This window comes from Mercenaria mercenaria, chromosome 4 (assembly GCF_021730395.1).
Source record: "Mercenaria mercenaria strain notata chromosome 4, MADL_Memer_1, whole genome shotgun sequence".
NCBI lineage: Eukaryota > Metazoa > Mollusca > Bivalvia > Venerida > Veneridae > Mercenaria > Mercenaria mercenaria.
Window position 1 is genome coordinate 67277303 of NC_069364.1, and position 17838 is coordinate 67295140.

The following is a 17838-nucleotide window of genomic DNA, read 5'->3' on the forward strand; positions in this document are numbered from 1 at the left end:
GCGCTATATAAATCGTATTATAATAATAATTATGTACAGTGACAGGAGGTGGGGGCACCTGTGACCTTTATACACACATCTAGTTTTCAGTTTGGAACCACTCTTGTGTCTGCTTCTGGAAAATCCAATATTGGTGTCATATGAGAGGTCATGGTTGTGACCCCAGTGGGGCTCAAACCCACGACCCCATGAATGAGCGGTTGACACCTTATCCACTAGACTACCGCTCCCCGTTTCAGTTTATTAATTAACAGGCAAGGAAAATTGCCATGTTATAACATGCAGTAAAGATGCTGTTACTGTGCTGTGGTAACTGAGGCCATCTCCTGTGTGTCATTTCCTGTATTTTGTGGTGTTTTCATTTTGTCAGATATACAATTAATGTCATTTGTCTTTGATAAAGCTTGCAAGACTGAAATTTAAGAAATAGAGTGACTGATAGATTTCATTTGTCCTATTTGATAGACACCCTATATACCGCTTTGCTATTTTAAAGTTGTTTTTTTTTTTTTGTTGTTGTTTTTTTCCATTTATTATAGTGCCAAATAGAAAGATATTCATTCAGGTCTAGAGGAAAAAAAATGAGATGACTGTGTAATATTCAGTTTAATTAAAGAAAATGCAGACATAAATTAGTTTTTATGATTGTATTCTGATGTATAGTAATACCATTTTACGTGAAAAAAAAAATTAAATTCATCAGAAACTTTAATTGAAATTTTACTGCAAAAGAACACTTTTGCCCATTTTGCAAATACAATCTCTCCGGATTTACATGAAAAAATATTGCTGTTTAGTCTGATACTTTAAAATAGGCTGTTACATTCTTCAGTTTCAATTATGTTCTTAAATGTTTCATTTAAAATGAGTATAAAAGTGCTAGTATGCTTTAGTTGTATTTACTTTTTTGTACATACTACCTTGTTGCATGACATAATTTTACCAACTTCAACAGAAAATTTCCTGCAATAAAGGCGTAAGTCCACTTACGCCCATCTTGCATATCAAAATTACTCCAGATTTACATGAAAAATCATGCAATAAGGGCTTAAGTCAAATGTTTTAAAATATACTGTTACTTTGTGAAATTTCATTTATGTTGTTTAATGTTTCATATAACATGTCTAATATTAAGTGAAAAACTTTGGTAAATTTGTATGTGTCTGAACACAGAAGAAAACAAAGTAGTTTTTTTCTTCTCTTGTAAAGTTTTCAAAAATGTAGTTACGCCCTTATTGCGTTGAACCCTCGATCTATTAATCTTCAGAAATCCAGTAAAATTGTCATCTGTAAAACAGGTTTCATTCTAAGATATACAAGGCATATAACATCCTATTTTACCAGCATGTATTTACTTTAATAAATAAAGTAGATTTAGTTGTGTATTTTGATAAATTTTGGAAAAAGCATTAGGAGATATTTCTGCAACTGCAGTTTGTATTAACTGAGTATTTACTGGCACTGGAATGTGCATGATCAGGGTTTTTCTGAATAAACTTAGTAAAGTCTTAAATCTACATTATCTATAGCTATCCGTAAAAAGTCTAGCCATTGTCTTGATAGTTTGAAAGAATTAAATACATTTGAGCCGCACCATGAGAAAACCAACATTGGCTTTGCGACCAGCATAGATCCAGAGCAGCCCGCGCAGTCTGGTCAGGATCCATCCTGTTCGCTTTCAAAGCATATTGCAATTAGAGAAACTGTTAGTGAACAGCATGGATCCTGACCAGACTGCACTGATGCACAGGCTGGTATGGATCCATTCTGGTCGCAAACGCACTATGTTGGTTTTCTCATGGTGCGGCTCATTTAAAGTTGTATCCTGCAAAATATTGACTAAACTGTTCTGTAGATAATTTGATTTAATTTGATTGTTAAAGGAAGAATGTGCATCATGAGTGTTATTACATGAACATACTGTATTTTTTTTAAATATCATGATATTTTTCAGTCTTGGATTACACTGTTATTTGTTCATAATTTTGAAATGTATTTAAAATGTAAATATTAAATCAAATGGCGAAGTAGACATGATTTTGCTTTTACTACTATTTGTTTCCATGGCAACAAAATGATTTCCAAAAGTGAAAGGACACTGTCTTTACACAAACCCACATAGATATTTTTATGCCGATTCTTCTTAAATTCCTCGATTTCTCCCTAAATTCTGTGGAGGACTTCTCCCTCAAATTTTGACCTAGGATGATCCCTGTTTTTTAATGCAAAATGAATGTTGTAACCATGGCAACTTGAAAACAAAATTGGACAGTCATGATTAGTAACCATACAATACATTAAAGGCCAGTGTCAGTTGGTTATGAGTATTTCCAACTGCTTTGAAACTCAAAATTAGTTTACCCAAAAGAAAGAAAAGTGCATACAAGGTTGTTGAGAACTGACCTTGTGACAATGCTTTAAGTTTCATAGATCATGATTATGGTTGTATCCTTCTTAATTCTGCCCAGAATGTGCTTCAAGTGCGTTAGATGCATTGACAGTTTGCAGATGAACTTTTCTTGTTTCATAGAATACAAAATTGATACAGAAAGTGCTTTAAAAAGGTCTGAATTATAATTTTCTTGTACGTTGCCATGGTAACGGAACATTCTCCTTAATTTCTAGACAAAGTGTTGGACAGTATAACTTTGTAAAATTATTTTACATGAAATACTTATGTTTTGCAACAATTCTGTATCTGGCAATGTAATATTATTTCAGGTTATTCTGTAATTTAGGCATAAATGAGTTTGCTGAAAACTCATTTTTTGTCAATTTTCAAATTTCTGTAAAAAGCTCAAATATGAATGACCCACTAAAATTCCTCCTTAAATTGAAATGGGTATCATAGCTCTGCTGAATCCATACAAGTATTATATTCAGATGCGTGCACTTTATTTTCTATTAGAAGTTGAAAAATATACATGCAGACCAATTTTTAAAGATAATGTAAAATCTTAAAAGGGGGTATTTATAAAATTGTTGCTTCTAAAACTGTGAATATGTTGGAAGACAATATTTGTTTTCAATAATTACTTCAGGTATGTATTTCAGGCAAATATGAAAATTAGTGCTCTATTGCAGACATAGAGACCACTATGTGTAAAGAAAATTGTAACGTTTTAGTAAAATTTGACTCTCAGAAATTGCCATTTTTCGCAAAAAGTATAATGTTCCCGTTTCCATGGTAACCAGAGCTGATTCATATCTTTTCCCCCTTGATTCTTCATATATGGCTTGAATACTAAAAAGGGTGCAAATATGAAGTAATTCTGAGACTATGAGTTTCCGACCCCTTCTTTAATTTTTTGGTTCTTACAGAGAATTGGTCTTAAATAATTACAATGGAATAAAGTGTGACAAAAACACTACGTATGTGTTGGCTATTCAAAAGCAAATATTTGTCCTAATGTAAAATCATGCATTCCAGTTGTTAACCCTATTACCTAATCTGAACTATAAATAGCTGTCATGTATAATAAACTATTATATAGTGCCCAAAACAATAACTAACTAAACAATATTTATTGTTCAATCTAATCATTTTAACAGGTAAATACTTTATAAAATGTCGTAGTACGGTATTAATAAACATCAAATACTAGTAATCGCCGTGTTAGTGACCTATATTTATTTGGAATTCCCCTTGGATTTTAGAGACAAAAGTACATGCAGTCTTTATCATTTTCAGAAAACAAAATATAAAAGATATACCTGTATTTACTTTCTCCTACCTCGTGGTTTTTGCATGTGCTTTAATAATTGGAGAAAACGTAGTTTTTACGTTCATGCATTGCATGTCTTAGTAAAGTATAAACAACCTTAAATGGATCATGTACCAAAATGGCTTATGATAAGGATCCAAACCAAAAAAAAACTGTAACGGAAAAAAATATAGCAGAAGGTTTGCTGCAAAAAATCAGCAACAATGACATTTTAATTTCATGCAAAATACATAAATAGGTAAGGGATAGATAAAAAGGTAGGATTGTTGGAGAAAGTGGAAAAAAGCAAGGATAAACATTCAACAAGGAAAGCCACGCTCCAAAACTGCAGTCTCCTTACAGTGCAAAGCACAGCAGCACAAACACACACATACACAAGACAAACATATACACAGAGTCATCGCACCATCAGACAGGGAATTTACTATGTATTGCATCTATGAAATAAGCATTAGTTTCGTTTAACGTACTTAATATTGTAAAAACATCAATTTAATGTAAACATGTTCCAATAAAATATTTTATGTCATGTATTTATTGATAAAACTGTAAAATACCTTGGAACATTTTGTTAAGATATAACATGTTCTATTCATTTGCCACGTTACAGGTAATGTGCCCAAAATAGCTATGCATGCTTTTAAATGTGTGTATCTTATATCATCCAATCATATCGTAAACTATTGCATGCTTTACTACATTTTCATAAAGAATCATTGAATCTTCAAAATGTTAACCTCTCTAAACACATTGCCAGTTCGTTTTTCCATGCCACTGTATACAGAATTAAAAAGTACGTTTAAAGACCCACCACGACCTAGCGACCTACATTTGTCTTCCACACGAACATCGTGCAAATCATTTTAATAATACTTGTATAATACAGCTATTCTACAAGATGACAGGTGGACAATTTGGCCCTCTCTGAATTAATGTGTTTCACAACATCGTCTGCAAACTTATTCAGTCATTTTCTTTTCAGTATTGTTTTATAAACAATGAATAATTACTATCTTACACTGTAGAAACAAAGTTTGGTCTAAACTCACCTTAATATATCAAGTACTGTGCATACTACTACATTAATTTAATAACATATTTAGACATTAAACACATAGTATTGGCCTTATATATGTCACTGTCAATTTGTAACTAGATACTTATTCTTTTTTCATTTTTTTCATGCAAAGCATGTATAATTACCATCATGGAAATACAGAAGAATACAGTTATTATGTGGCGCGTCTTTAAACATCAAATCAAACATTTAAAGTCAAAGGTTTATTACAATAAATTATTTAGCTCCTGAATACTTTCATAAGATCACGCGTTTACTACACAAATACATTACACACTGAACTAGAAATCACGAAAACTTATCAGTTATCGGCAGTTGATGAGATATATATGGAAGAATACGTAGACCAATATATCAATTATCAAGTCAGAACTGGTGTCAGTCTCTCTTTAATGGATCCCAAAATTACACAAAACCCGATATAAAGCTTGATACATTGCAAATTCAACGTCATGTAAAATAACAAAGATATTTCTCTTCTTTTGACTTCGTGTGTAGTTGCAATAATAATAATTAGTAAATTTAACAAATACACATGAGAACCTTTGATCCGGTATGTGAAACATTATTAAATGGGAACTAACTGCGCTGAACTAATTGCTGTTTATGAACGAGATTTAATGCTTAGCTGGTCGGCTGTGACCCATTTTAATACTGTTGAAGCTTTTAATGAAACCTCAAGGTACCTTGGTGATATTTCAAAAACGGTCGACCTATATTTTTGAAAAAAGATCGAACACAATTTCCCCTACCTAGAAAAAAACGTTGTTAAAACAGGATTACCGCTATCCCAAACTTACTACGGAAGGCTTTCAATAAATTTCACAAAATATCGTCCGAACCTTTAATGAAATATAATACAAACGTAAAAACATTCTTAACCTTTGTCTTACCTGCACCAAATACTAAGGGGATGTAGTTTATAAACGATGAAAAATTAAACACAATACTTATTTTAATCAAATATTTGTAAACTTTGTTAACAGTTTAATAAAAGAAGAAACAATGCAAAATCGCAAAATACAGTGATGTTTGATGAAAGGCCCCTCTTATGGTGCGATGACTGTTCAAGTGCGAGACTAAGTGACTTTTTTCTCTAAATCCTACAAAAGACTACGGAGGGAGTGGAATGTTGCCTTTCAAATTTTCTAGTCGCTTCATTAAATGTTATGCTCTTGGTGCTGAAGACAAGGAATACATTTGACTTATGTTTTACTTTATACAGTCTGGTATTTTGTCATTAATGTTAGAACTTATCTCGGTGGGGATTTATTTTATTTACACTGTTTTATCTAACTAATTGGAAATAGTGTACGTGTGAGGTTGGCACGCCCTAAACGCGTTAAAAACCCAGTTTCCTTACGTTATTGACCATTACAAGATGGTACCCCTATTTTAAATTAGGTTTTGTTCGTTTCGTTTTGTAGAACGTCTTGTATGGTGATAGTGTTGCTTTCCTTCCCTCCTGCCCTGCCTTTTTACGAGTGCTACCCCTGCTCTTTTCATCCCATTCTTTTTTTTATATCTTATACATGTATCTGCTGAAACATACTGTAAAACACAAATATACTCGTGTAAAAATATATCTCTAACAAGTTATGGAACGGTTAACGTATTGCAGAAGCCGGGGCACCAATGGTAAGCCCATTTAAGCTACGACGAAGAAGAGGGGGATTTAAGAACAAATTGCCACTCTAAGAGGGTAGCGTGGTGACCGACTGTAAAAGAGCTGAACACTTGCATGTAGTGTCTTAGGAAAACTTTTGAAGTAATGGTAAGAACTTAAACATTTACATCACTTCATGTCGTGAAATAACTTGAATCTCAAGTGTTTTTGCAACCTTTGAATCTAATAACTAACAAACGTTCGGGTTAATAGTAATTGTTACAAAATGGTATCAAAACGTTTGAGAAAGATAATACCATTATAACGTGAAAACTCTCTAAGCATTCGAATAAAACGTTTTAGTGATAATGAAAGTGTTGCATTAAAGTTTAGCCACAAGGATGTTAAAACAGTTATACTAGGGTCCCAACCACACATTATTTGACCGGTTTTTCAAGGACGCTAGCTCGAGAGTGTTTCAAATACAATTGAAGCTCTCATCACCATCCAGCTAAAATGAACGAGTATAAAATGGTCGCCAAAGATCTGACGTGAAAATTTCCATTTATACCGATCTAATAAAGTCTGCAAGATCCTTTGGAAGCATAAAATGCAACCAAACAAAAATTAGCAGACTCGGTTTGATTGAGTCAGTGGAAAGTGCCTCACGCCACCTAGAATCACTTAAAGATTGCTGTTGTGATAGTTAATAAAATCTGTAAGAAAATCCTTTGGAAGCATAGAATGCAACCAAGAAAAATAAATTTCAGTCTTCAAAACTTAATGTGGATGAATGTGACCCCGGGGCCTCCGTGGCCGAGTGGTTAAGGTTGCTGACTTCAAATCACTTGCCCCTTATCAATGGGATCTTCCTCCGCCATTAATGCTGGAAAGTCGCCATATGACCTATCATGCGTCGGTGCGACGTTAAATCCAAAAAAAAAAACAAAGAAGAAGAATGTAACCCCAGTATTGTTAATTTACATGTGTAACGTTTGATAGATTGACAGATTGATCGAAATTGATTCAGTTTCACAAATGTTTGTTTCCTTCCTTGTAATATCTGAAATATTGCTTCAGTAATGTACCCAGACACAATCCATGTTGGAATATTGTTACTTAACTCTTCTCAAGCATTAGACAGGTTGCAAAAACTCATAAACAGAGGCAGCTATGACCATAATGCTCTGATCCCATGTTCGCAAAACATTTTTCGGTCTCAGCTGAGTTTGAGTTTGAAATTGAAATGTTAATTTTACTAAAGATTTTATTAAAACTTCAAGGTTAAATTCCAGCTGAGACTTAGCATCAATACTGAATAGTCACTCGGAAATAGTTATTAACTTAAAATATAGTTTTAATCATGCTATTTAGACATAAATTACAAATAAAGTTTCATTATCAAACTCAGCTGAGACTGAAAATGTTTTGTGAACACGGCGCCTGGAGATTAGATTTCTTGTAGGCTTTATCATTCATTTTACATTGATGGTGAAATAGTTATTTACCGCGGAAAATAGTTTTGCACTGTACAGACCTCAAGTGAATTGTTGCCTCAGTATTTTACAATTGAAACTTGTTTCTAAATGTACATTAGGTAGGCAGTGGAACGAAAAATACAAACTTCGAGTAGGAACTATCTGTTTTAGATATATGTGTAGTTAACTGCATCAAAGTAAGTTGACCGAAAAATATTATTTAAATATCGTTTTCTGAAAAAAAAAATTGAGCTGAAAAACATGATCCCGGGTAAAATATTTGGAAAAAATGGAGACAACTCCGTTAAGACTTTATGGTAGGCTTAGGTGGCTATTGGCCTAGAACCTCATGCAAACTATGCACTTTTTCACCTATAGGCAGGGAAAAAGCATGCATAATTGCCATAAGGATTAACAATCTGAATAGAAAACTGTGTAAAGATCAAAAAAGTTAATGTACTGGGGAAAGTGTGACATTTTCTGTGATGAAATTTGTCAACAAACAAACGATCTTTTTTTTTTGAAAAAGTCAAAACCCGCAGAATTTCACAAGGTAAAATATATTGAAACGGCTACTGCTGGAAAGAGAACAATCTCTACTACCCATATATATGCGTCAAATTATGGGAAAAATATCTAAAAATATGAGAAAATCAAAGAAATCAATTTCAGGACTGTTAGATGCATGACATAGCATTTAACATAGATAGCTTACTTTTCCATTGCACTATTATAACATGTACAGGATTAGGGTTAACAAACGGTGTTCACTCAACAATTTCACTATATAAACAGATTGTTTCCCTTGTGTAAAGAGGGCTTAGGGTAAGTCTTGACATTAGGTAAACTCTTATGATTGTTCACTCAACCATTTACAGTAAAGAAGATTTAGGATAAGTATCTAATTCATATTTTAAAAGTATTATCCGCCCACCATCATGACCTTGCACCAAGAAAATAATAAATATATGAAAACATTGAAATACCTGTTTGTAATTTCTGATAACTGATAAAACGAATCATCCAGTCTGATAAAATAAAAAGTATTTTAAATCATGTAAATTATGTACATGTTTATATTTCTGTTAAAACTTTCTTCCATTTAGTTTGTGCTTTCTTGAGAATTTGTAAATAGGTTGGACGTTTTTGGTAAAATATGTATTGATCAATTTAACTTGTTTTAAACACAAGCATTACGTTTTGTTTTGCATTGTAGTGTATCTAATCACATGACTGCGTCTTGTATCGCTCTTCTGCACACAACAGTTTACAGTACTCGAATTAGAGTATCTGTTAAAAATGGGAGATACATTAATTTTTCCATTATTTTTATTAATACTGGGAATTATTATTTCATATTATCTAGTTAAATGTTATTTACGGGGACTTCGGACTATGTTCATTTTCATGGTCACTTGTTTGGCTGCTTTGTTCATGTAAGTAGATATTTTACAAATAAAGACTAGTCCACACCAAATTAAAAAGTTGTTCATCGGATTGTTTTTGCAAAACGTTTTAGGCGGCAAACAAAAACTAAATTTGAAAATTTGTTTTTGTATTTGAGGAAAACAGAAGCAAGCGAAGAGCTCAATATATGTTTCTTATCTTAATAACAAGGGATTGAGTATTTTACAGTAAAACCCAAAAATATCTCGGTAACATATTACAATTAAACAATAAATAGTATGACGTAGTACTGTCATCTAAAAGATACAGGACAGCTTAGTAATGTCTTGTCAAGTAGTATAGAACAATAGGTGGTATGGATCTTATCAGAAATATCAATTAGGTCTTATTATAAATGCACCACAATGACAGCGTTAAATGCGGATTTCCTCACATAATGCCTAGTTGAAAGCGAAAAATCCATTGGACCGAAACACGTAGAATTGTCCAATCGATGGAGTCCTAATATTTTCACCATTGTTTGCGTTTTGTATCGCCATAAGGGCTCATCAGCCTTCTTTATCCATATACTGTTGAGCCCTTATGCGTTTACTCGACGATATTTATTATTATGTAGTTGAAAATGTTATTATGCAACAATGCATAAACATAAACCATAATTATTAAGGGCGGATCCAGGGGTGTGGGGGGCAGCCGGCGCCCCCATTCCCCTCCCCCCTGAAAAAAAAAAGATTAAAGTCAAAATTTCCGCTTCGCTCGCAAAACTTTATATCGATAGTTCATTGGTATTTATACTTACTGAAGTGGTTGGAGCAGACAACATTCAGATCAGCTTTTTTTTTTGAATACGTAAAAATGTAAAAGATGCCACTGTTACAAAATATTCGTGCTCAAACATGTCAAATATGGTCCAGATTGCACCATTTGAGGAATACTTTCCGACGGGGGATGGGGGGCGGGGATTACTTCCCCAATTGAAATCCTTGAACCTCCTCTGGTGATGGCATAAATATGTGACTTGAATGATTAAAATAATGAAATATGCACGTCCCTTGACTGTTTCTGTTTTTGAATAAATTACCACTATCATGACTGTGGTGGATATCTTCAATGGTCTAAAATTTTCGATACTAAAGTTGATAACGAATAAATATAGGTCAAAGAGTGTTAAAATTATAAAAGATATTGACAATCTGCTGATAATAAATAAATTATCTAAATCAATACTTATGTAACATGATAACCAATAGACTGAACTTTACCATTCAAATAGAATTTATACATTTAACATGGGTAGCTTTACAAGAGGAGTAGCTACTTGAATGTATCGATGAAAAATATGCACTATTTCTTCATTGTCCATATTTCTTTCAGTCAATTCAGTTACCGTTTAAAGATTACTGTATCATTATAGATGTAAATATGTTTTTAAAACATTCATCAAATCATTCTGTAAGCTTATTTAATTGTGTTGTAAATACACCTTGTACAACTGATTAATAGCAATTGCATGATTGTATATCTTAGAAATACTAATACATTTTCGATTATTTTCAGATTGTGATTCGAAACGCCCTTTCCTATTCAATTCAGTTATCGATTTCCATTGAAGTCAGCTTTTAATATAAATACTGTTGAAACACGTCCATGCAGGCTGAATATGATATGCACAGTTCACTATTCAGTCAGTAACTTTTTAGTGAACACCCCTTCCCTTTGAATAATAAGTGGTGCTGCCAAAATTGAATGAGCGACCAGTCCATTTTAGAAATTTAGCAGTGTAAAGGTTAAATTTCATGACGTGATCTTAAATCATTAATTGATATGAAGACAATTTGAAAACTGCTGTGCTGTGCCTTATTTAAACAGCTTTATGATGTTCAACACTAAACTAAATTAGTCACAAACTTACAACAATAATTATTCATTCTTATAATTTAGGCCAAAGAAAATGTATTTTAAGATCTAATTTAAAGTGATCCAAACCTTAGAGTTTATAAACTTTAAATACAACACGCTGGGCATGCAAACACAAATCATATCAAAATTAAAGTAGCTTGATATTTTATCTGACAAGTTAATCAGACATTGCATATGGGCTGATGATTATCTTTAATATAAAGTATGTAGTATGTATTATTATACATTTTTAAATCCTTGTAAATTGAGCAACTTTAATGCACATAATGACTGACTAAAGGCAAATATAATTTGCAGGCAATAAACTGTTCACAGAACATTAATTTTCAAAAGGTGGAGACTGTAACATGTTTTGCTAACACTTACTCTTTTGCCTGTCTTAAGGCTCGTCTACACTATTCAAGAAAACTTGCACAAGATATAAATCACAGCAACTTGTATAGTGTAGACAGTACATTGTGTCCCCCATTAGTGTCTTTTTGAGTGGCAGTTTCCAGATAATTTTCGGCTACAAGATCTTGTAGGGTTTAGAACTCATCCTATTTTTCTTGGATGGTAGTGCTGTCAAATGCTCTGATAAAGGGTTTTTGATGAGGAGCACCTGCCCAGTATGGTATTTTGTTTACATTTTTTCATTAAATATGTATTGAGATCTAATAAAGCCATCATTGAATGTTTGGCTTTGATAATTTAACAGTAAACATGGCAGTGTGGACAGCAGAAAAAATGATGTTTTAATTGAATGACATGCTCAAAAGCCAAGTTTCTATAATTCAATAATAAAATTATATCTAGTACTCCAGAGGAAGAGTAACATCAGCAAGTTCGGTGTTCTCAAAAAGTATTTTTACATTATCAGTGATGTTTCTCACAAGGTTACATATTAACAAAATGATATGACTGTTTTATCATATTTCCTGAAATAATATCTTTTAAGTAGTTTTGTTCTTCGACTGGATATATATCACTTCAACTAGAGTTTTTCTCAATCAATGTTTTCACCAATGATTAATTTTTGAAATGTACAAATATTTGATCTTTATAAATACTTTGTACTGGTATCATTTCGGCCATCTTTTTATTTACCTGTCATGATTTCCCTCCATTTAAAATTAATGTGTCTTCCAAGTTCAAGAAATACTGCAAAGCACTAATTGCTTGTACAAGATATAAATTATCTAGTGATTTATGGGCCCTACAAGATTTTCTTGAATAGTGTAGACGAGCCTTTATAGAAAGTTTTACAAATAATCTGAGACACGAAGTGTCCGAAATTGTACTTCTTTCAATTCTTAAAAGTAATGTATCTTATTTTTTTTACACACAGTTCAGTGGTTATTCTTATCTTACGCTAGATCTTTGACCACCGTTTAAACAATAATTTTATAAATTTATCATCAACTTTCATTATGGCAACACTTAAATGGATTTATGATTATGGTGTTTCTTGCACTAGCAAGTGTTAACATCCAGGAGATATATTATAAATCCATCTCCAAAAAACCCGAACGAATTTACCGTTCAGTTTCCAGAAGTGTGTGGTAAGATTACCATTTGTCATGACTAAACCTGTGCATGTAGTAATTGTTAGTAAATTGTGATGATTACAGCTTATATCATATAAAGAGTACACTGTCGTATTAAACGGATGATTGAAGAGATGGTCTAAAAATAATGATGTAGCGTGTCTCTGAGGCACGACATGAATTTTGACAAAACTATGGTACAGTGAATGCCATATTTTCATGACATGCTCTGATTAAGAAAAAGAACAAGTCTTATTGTTCCTTTATAGATTTTTTAGACGTGTTTTGATACCATATGTAGAAATAGCCTTTGGGTAAAACTTATAAAGAGTAATTAGTAAAGAACTGTTTATGATTATGAACACAGATTTGCAATTGTTTGCACAATCAACAGAAGGTTTACAAGATTCACTGCATAATTTAGAGTCATACTGTAGTAATAGAATCTTAGTGTTAACGTTGACAATACAAAGATTGTTGTTTTTAGAAAGGGATGGGATTAGACAGTACATATAAATAAACATTCTATTTAGGTGTTGTATTTTCGAGCGGAAGCTCTTTTAGCAATGCATTCCAACTAAAACGTTAGCTGGAAAATGTATTAGGGCAATGAATACATGGTTTAATGAACAAGGGGAATTAATGTGCCAATAAATATCATGTTTAATTTATTTGACGCATAAGTTTTGTCACTTTTAAATTATATTATGTGAAGTTTTGGGATTCTTAAAAGTAACGAATTTATAACGTGTACATGGAAAGTTTTGTAAGTGGTTGTTAAGTGTTAAAAGATCAGCCAATACTTTATCTCTATATTTAGAGCTGGACATATAAACAGATTTGTTCGTATTTCGAAGTCCTGGTTGAAATTGTATGATTGTAAATCAGATAATTGTATTATAAGTAATATTGTAAAAGCACAAAGATCAATGATATATTACAATTATAGAACAGTTAGCTGATCATCAAAAGTACGAGATTTTTATTACAGAATGCAGGTTTTCCAGATGTATGGGATTTTCTCGGATCAGTTATATTGATATGTTCATACCATTGTTTAATACTCGTTTATGGGATACACTGGTATACATATGATAGAATGCTATCCATGTACATCTTTGTTCTAATCAGACAAATTAAAACTTGCCTTAATCTAATCATGCGGAATACACCTTACCTGCTAAATTAAGGTTGAACGCACACAATTTGAACATTTTAAACAAGTAAAGGAATTCTTGTCTTTGCACTTCATGTAAGAAAAACGATATAGAAAACTACACAAATTAGCAGTTTTTACTTAAAATGTTTCATGAAAAAGAAGTGATTATTTAAGTAAATAATCATTCTATTTTATAGTGTATTTCTTTTTTTGTATTTTTAACGATATATGACGATGTTAAAAGCTGTATGCTTAAGTCAAGATAAAACTTCTGATCTGTTGTGTTCTGTTCTTTTCTGATATTAATTCAAGTTTTTGACGAAGGGGTTTACGGAATGAAACAAACGCACTAGTTTGTTTTTGTTTTTTTTTTTTTCAATTTATTGGACAGAGTACCAGTACAAAACGTAGAAAGAAAACATGAAAATATAAAACAAAGTGAGAAACATGATACAAATACGAGTTGTAATACAACAATAGCAAATTTGGAAATACGCTGATTTCACAAAACAATACATCTCTCGTGGTTATTACTAAATGAACTATTACAAAGAAAATAGCTTATCAGATACATTTAAAATATGTTTAATATGTTGGTTATCATTGTTGGTTTGTAGATGTTTTTATATAAATTTGTCCTATAAATTTGTCCAAAATAGCAGTTGAAAGCTAAAATGTTAAAAATGATATTTTAGAATCTAGTTGGGTTTGAACACAAGACCAGAAAGAATTAAAGTCATAACCTTTTGAACATAGAGACTTATAATATATGAAAATGTAATAGATTTATATACTATTAATGACAACTGAAGAGGAGTTTGCCTTTCTTTTTGTACTGAGAAAAAAATCCTTCCCAATGTTTTAATTTTTATGCCGTAGCTTTGCAATGATTTTAATTGTACATGTTTAACATTGTATTTGTTTGTTCTATTTTGTAGTAATCGAATAATATCTTATTTTGATTTTTGAAAATTTCACACCGGAAAAATCGTATTAATCATATTATATTTTGGGTTTAAAACGATGACCTTTTGCATATTTTTTTTTAAATATCATTTTATACCTTCGGTTGTCATGTATTTTATAGTGTTTTTTTTTTCAACGTTGCATATCACGTTTACATTTTTTGTTGATATTCGTTGTCGATAACAGGTAAACAGGCATCAATTATCACATTTATCTTTTTATTACCTCTTGTTTCATTGTTATTTTACTTTTTACAGGTCATTTGATGAAAAACTGAAAGTAAGAAAACGATTTTCTGTTCCCAGACCAATAATGCATGTGTATAATGTTATTACAGATATCAATAAATGACCACCAAGATAAGACAACATTTTCTATTTCTATACTGGCCATATGTTACCAGTTAGTAGACATCATAAGTTTCTCACTACCGTGAAGTCAAAATTTAAATGTTGGAGAAAGGTTATATTCAGAAAAGTTGAGGATGTGCGTAACACTGTAAAAGGGTTAAAACAACCCTTTCTTGTTGGATATCTTGCACATGATTCCGATCATTTATAGTAGAGTAATGACGTTAGTATTATAACTTTTTAATGCCCCTCGTATGTCATAGGAACTATTACATTTACACAAAATTACATCTTTTTAGAAACTCAGCACATGACCTAACATACACAACTTCACAAGAAATTCACATTACTTTTTAATTGATATTACTATATTTGAATTTTTATTTTCAGATTTTTTAATATTCGAATGATGTGATGTTTATTCAGCCATGTATCAGCAGTGTTTAATCTCGATGGTTAGATTTCAACAGGGTAATGAACACCATCGTTAAGGTTTTATACATTTCTCATTAAAATATAATACAATAATATGAACATGCAGTTATGTTATGTTATTCAAACAGAAGAAGAAAATTAAATTCAGAATATTTACATTAACTATATGTTTGGTATAGAAAGAAATCAAGCGTTTATTTTCGTGCAGTATTTGTGAAACAATATCAAAGGAAACCCTTTCCACTAGACTGCACGCGCAATCTGACGTCATTCGTAAGAAAAAGAATATTAATAAAATGGGGTTGTTCGAAAACATCTTTTAAAATTGGACACCAAAATTCCAAAAAGAACGTTTTGTGTAACAATTAGGAACTATAGAACTGTATATTTATTGGAAGGCGAATTAGTATTTAATATGTACGGGTCCGAATGGATTGAATGATATCTTTTGTGCGTTTGGACACGAGAGCGATTCGTGGATTAGCAAGAAGTCCCGATGTGATTTATATCAATCTAAAATTACAAAAAATAAATAGAATTTAATTATTGAAATACATTTAAACAAGATTTTTGTACATAACATTTCTCAATCAAATTATTTCAGAGCGTGACAATAAATCAGAAGGACCCAATTTCTTCTGCACGTCTACACTTTCTCCAAACTCCCAAAATGGGTTGCATGAAATGTTTATCAACATGGTGATTTACAGCTTAAGGATGTACGAGCGTTTTTTTCAGGATGTCCGCCATTTTGAAAAATGTTTCTTCGAATATTGCTTTCTAACAAACGTTTTGCCAAAAATTAATGCTAAATAATTAAAATATGGCTAATAATGTACCATTTCACCAAATATATTATGCTTTTTGCGAAAAAAAAATTTTCACCCTTATTTTTGGCTGGTATTTGCCTAAAATTGACGTAAGATTTACAATGGGGTTGGTGTAGGTAATTTCAAATATCTATTAAAGTAGATCAGGTTTGGTTTTGATATTTTTCTGACCGATACATATAATGTTAAGCTATAAATAAAATAAAAGTTTTCAAGATAGCACTTTATGTTATCTAGAAAATATAAATTAAAACAAAAAGAACAAAAAATATCAAAATTCACCACTTTTTAACAGTTTTTTTCTTAATAGATCTCTTAGATGCACGGTGACCCCAACTTTTTTTCTTTCCATTTTGAAGCATTTTTGTATGTCATTAATGCTGCAAAATATTTTGAAAATCTTAACGTCAGATTTTTTTTGTAGATCTAAATACGTTTTTCCATTGAAAATAAAGTGGGTGGGGTAATTATGTCAACATGTAAAAATTAAAGAGAATTGTCAGTGACATTTATGCTTATATTATACTGACATCACCATATATTCATATTAACCTGTAAGACCTGAAATCTCTCTAAGATTAAGTAGGATATTATATGTTTTATAAAGTACCAACGTTTTTTAAATTTTACAAAATTCCAGAAATGCGTAAACAGTGGGTGAAGAAAGTACCCTATAAAATGAAAACGAGTTCGGTGACCTATGTTTTTTCTGCTCTTGTTTGTCTTAAAAACTAATTTTCTTCAAGCTCACAGGGTATGAAAAAATTCTTAACGTTAGAAAAAATTCGCTCGTACATCCTTAAGATACAGTCGAGAACAGCCAATGGTGTTGCTTGGTATTCAGTCATACCAAAAACTGATTCATAATGTATTACATTTTATTCTACAGTTGATATTATAAGATTTCTAGCAGGAAATATTGTTGCATTTTCTGTATTGTCACGCACTGTTACAGAAAATAATTGTATTATTAAATTCCGTAATGAAAGAAATGCTTTGCTTTTATATGTGTTTTTTTTTATTAAAATGATTCAAAAAACTATTTCAACAATGCTTAAGGGATACTTAACATTAACATATCTATTCTTTTGTTATCATTTACAGAAACTGGTGAAATAACTTCTTTATAAACGGGTAAAACATGCTGCATTATGTTCAACTTTTGATAAACAGTAACTTTCTTTTGTTAAAATAGCAACACAAAAACATTATGCGAGGTTATATCTGTAATACCCTTTCACTTATAAACAATGTGCATTTTTAAACACCTTTTTCAAACATATTTTACATATTTAGCTCACCTAGTGACAATGACAGCTTTTGTGATCGCCCTTCTTCCGTCGTCCGTCTGTGTCCGT

The 17838-nt window shown here is 31.6% G+C and overlaps 1 long non-coding RNA gene across 1 annotated transcript; it reads left to right on the forward strand.

Moving 5' to 3' along the window:
- The first annotated feature begins 9143 nt into the window (after positions 1 to 9143).
- On the forward strand, positions 9144 to 16366 carry LOC128556427 (uncharacterized). Its single transcript, XR_008370648.1, has 3 exons — positions 9144 to 9323; positions 15606 to 15686; positions 16255 to 16366. It is a non-coding gene; the product is annotated as an uncharacterized LOC128556427 (long non-coding RNA).
- Positions 16367 to 17838: the final 1472 nt, after the last annotated feature.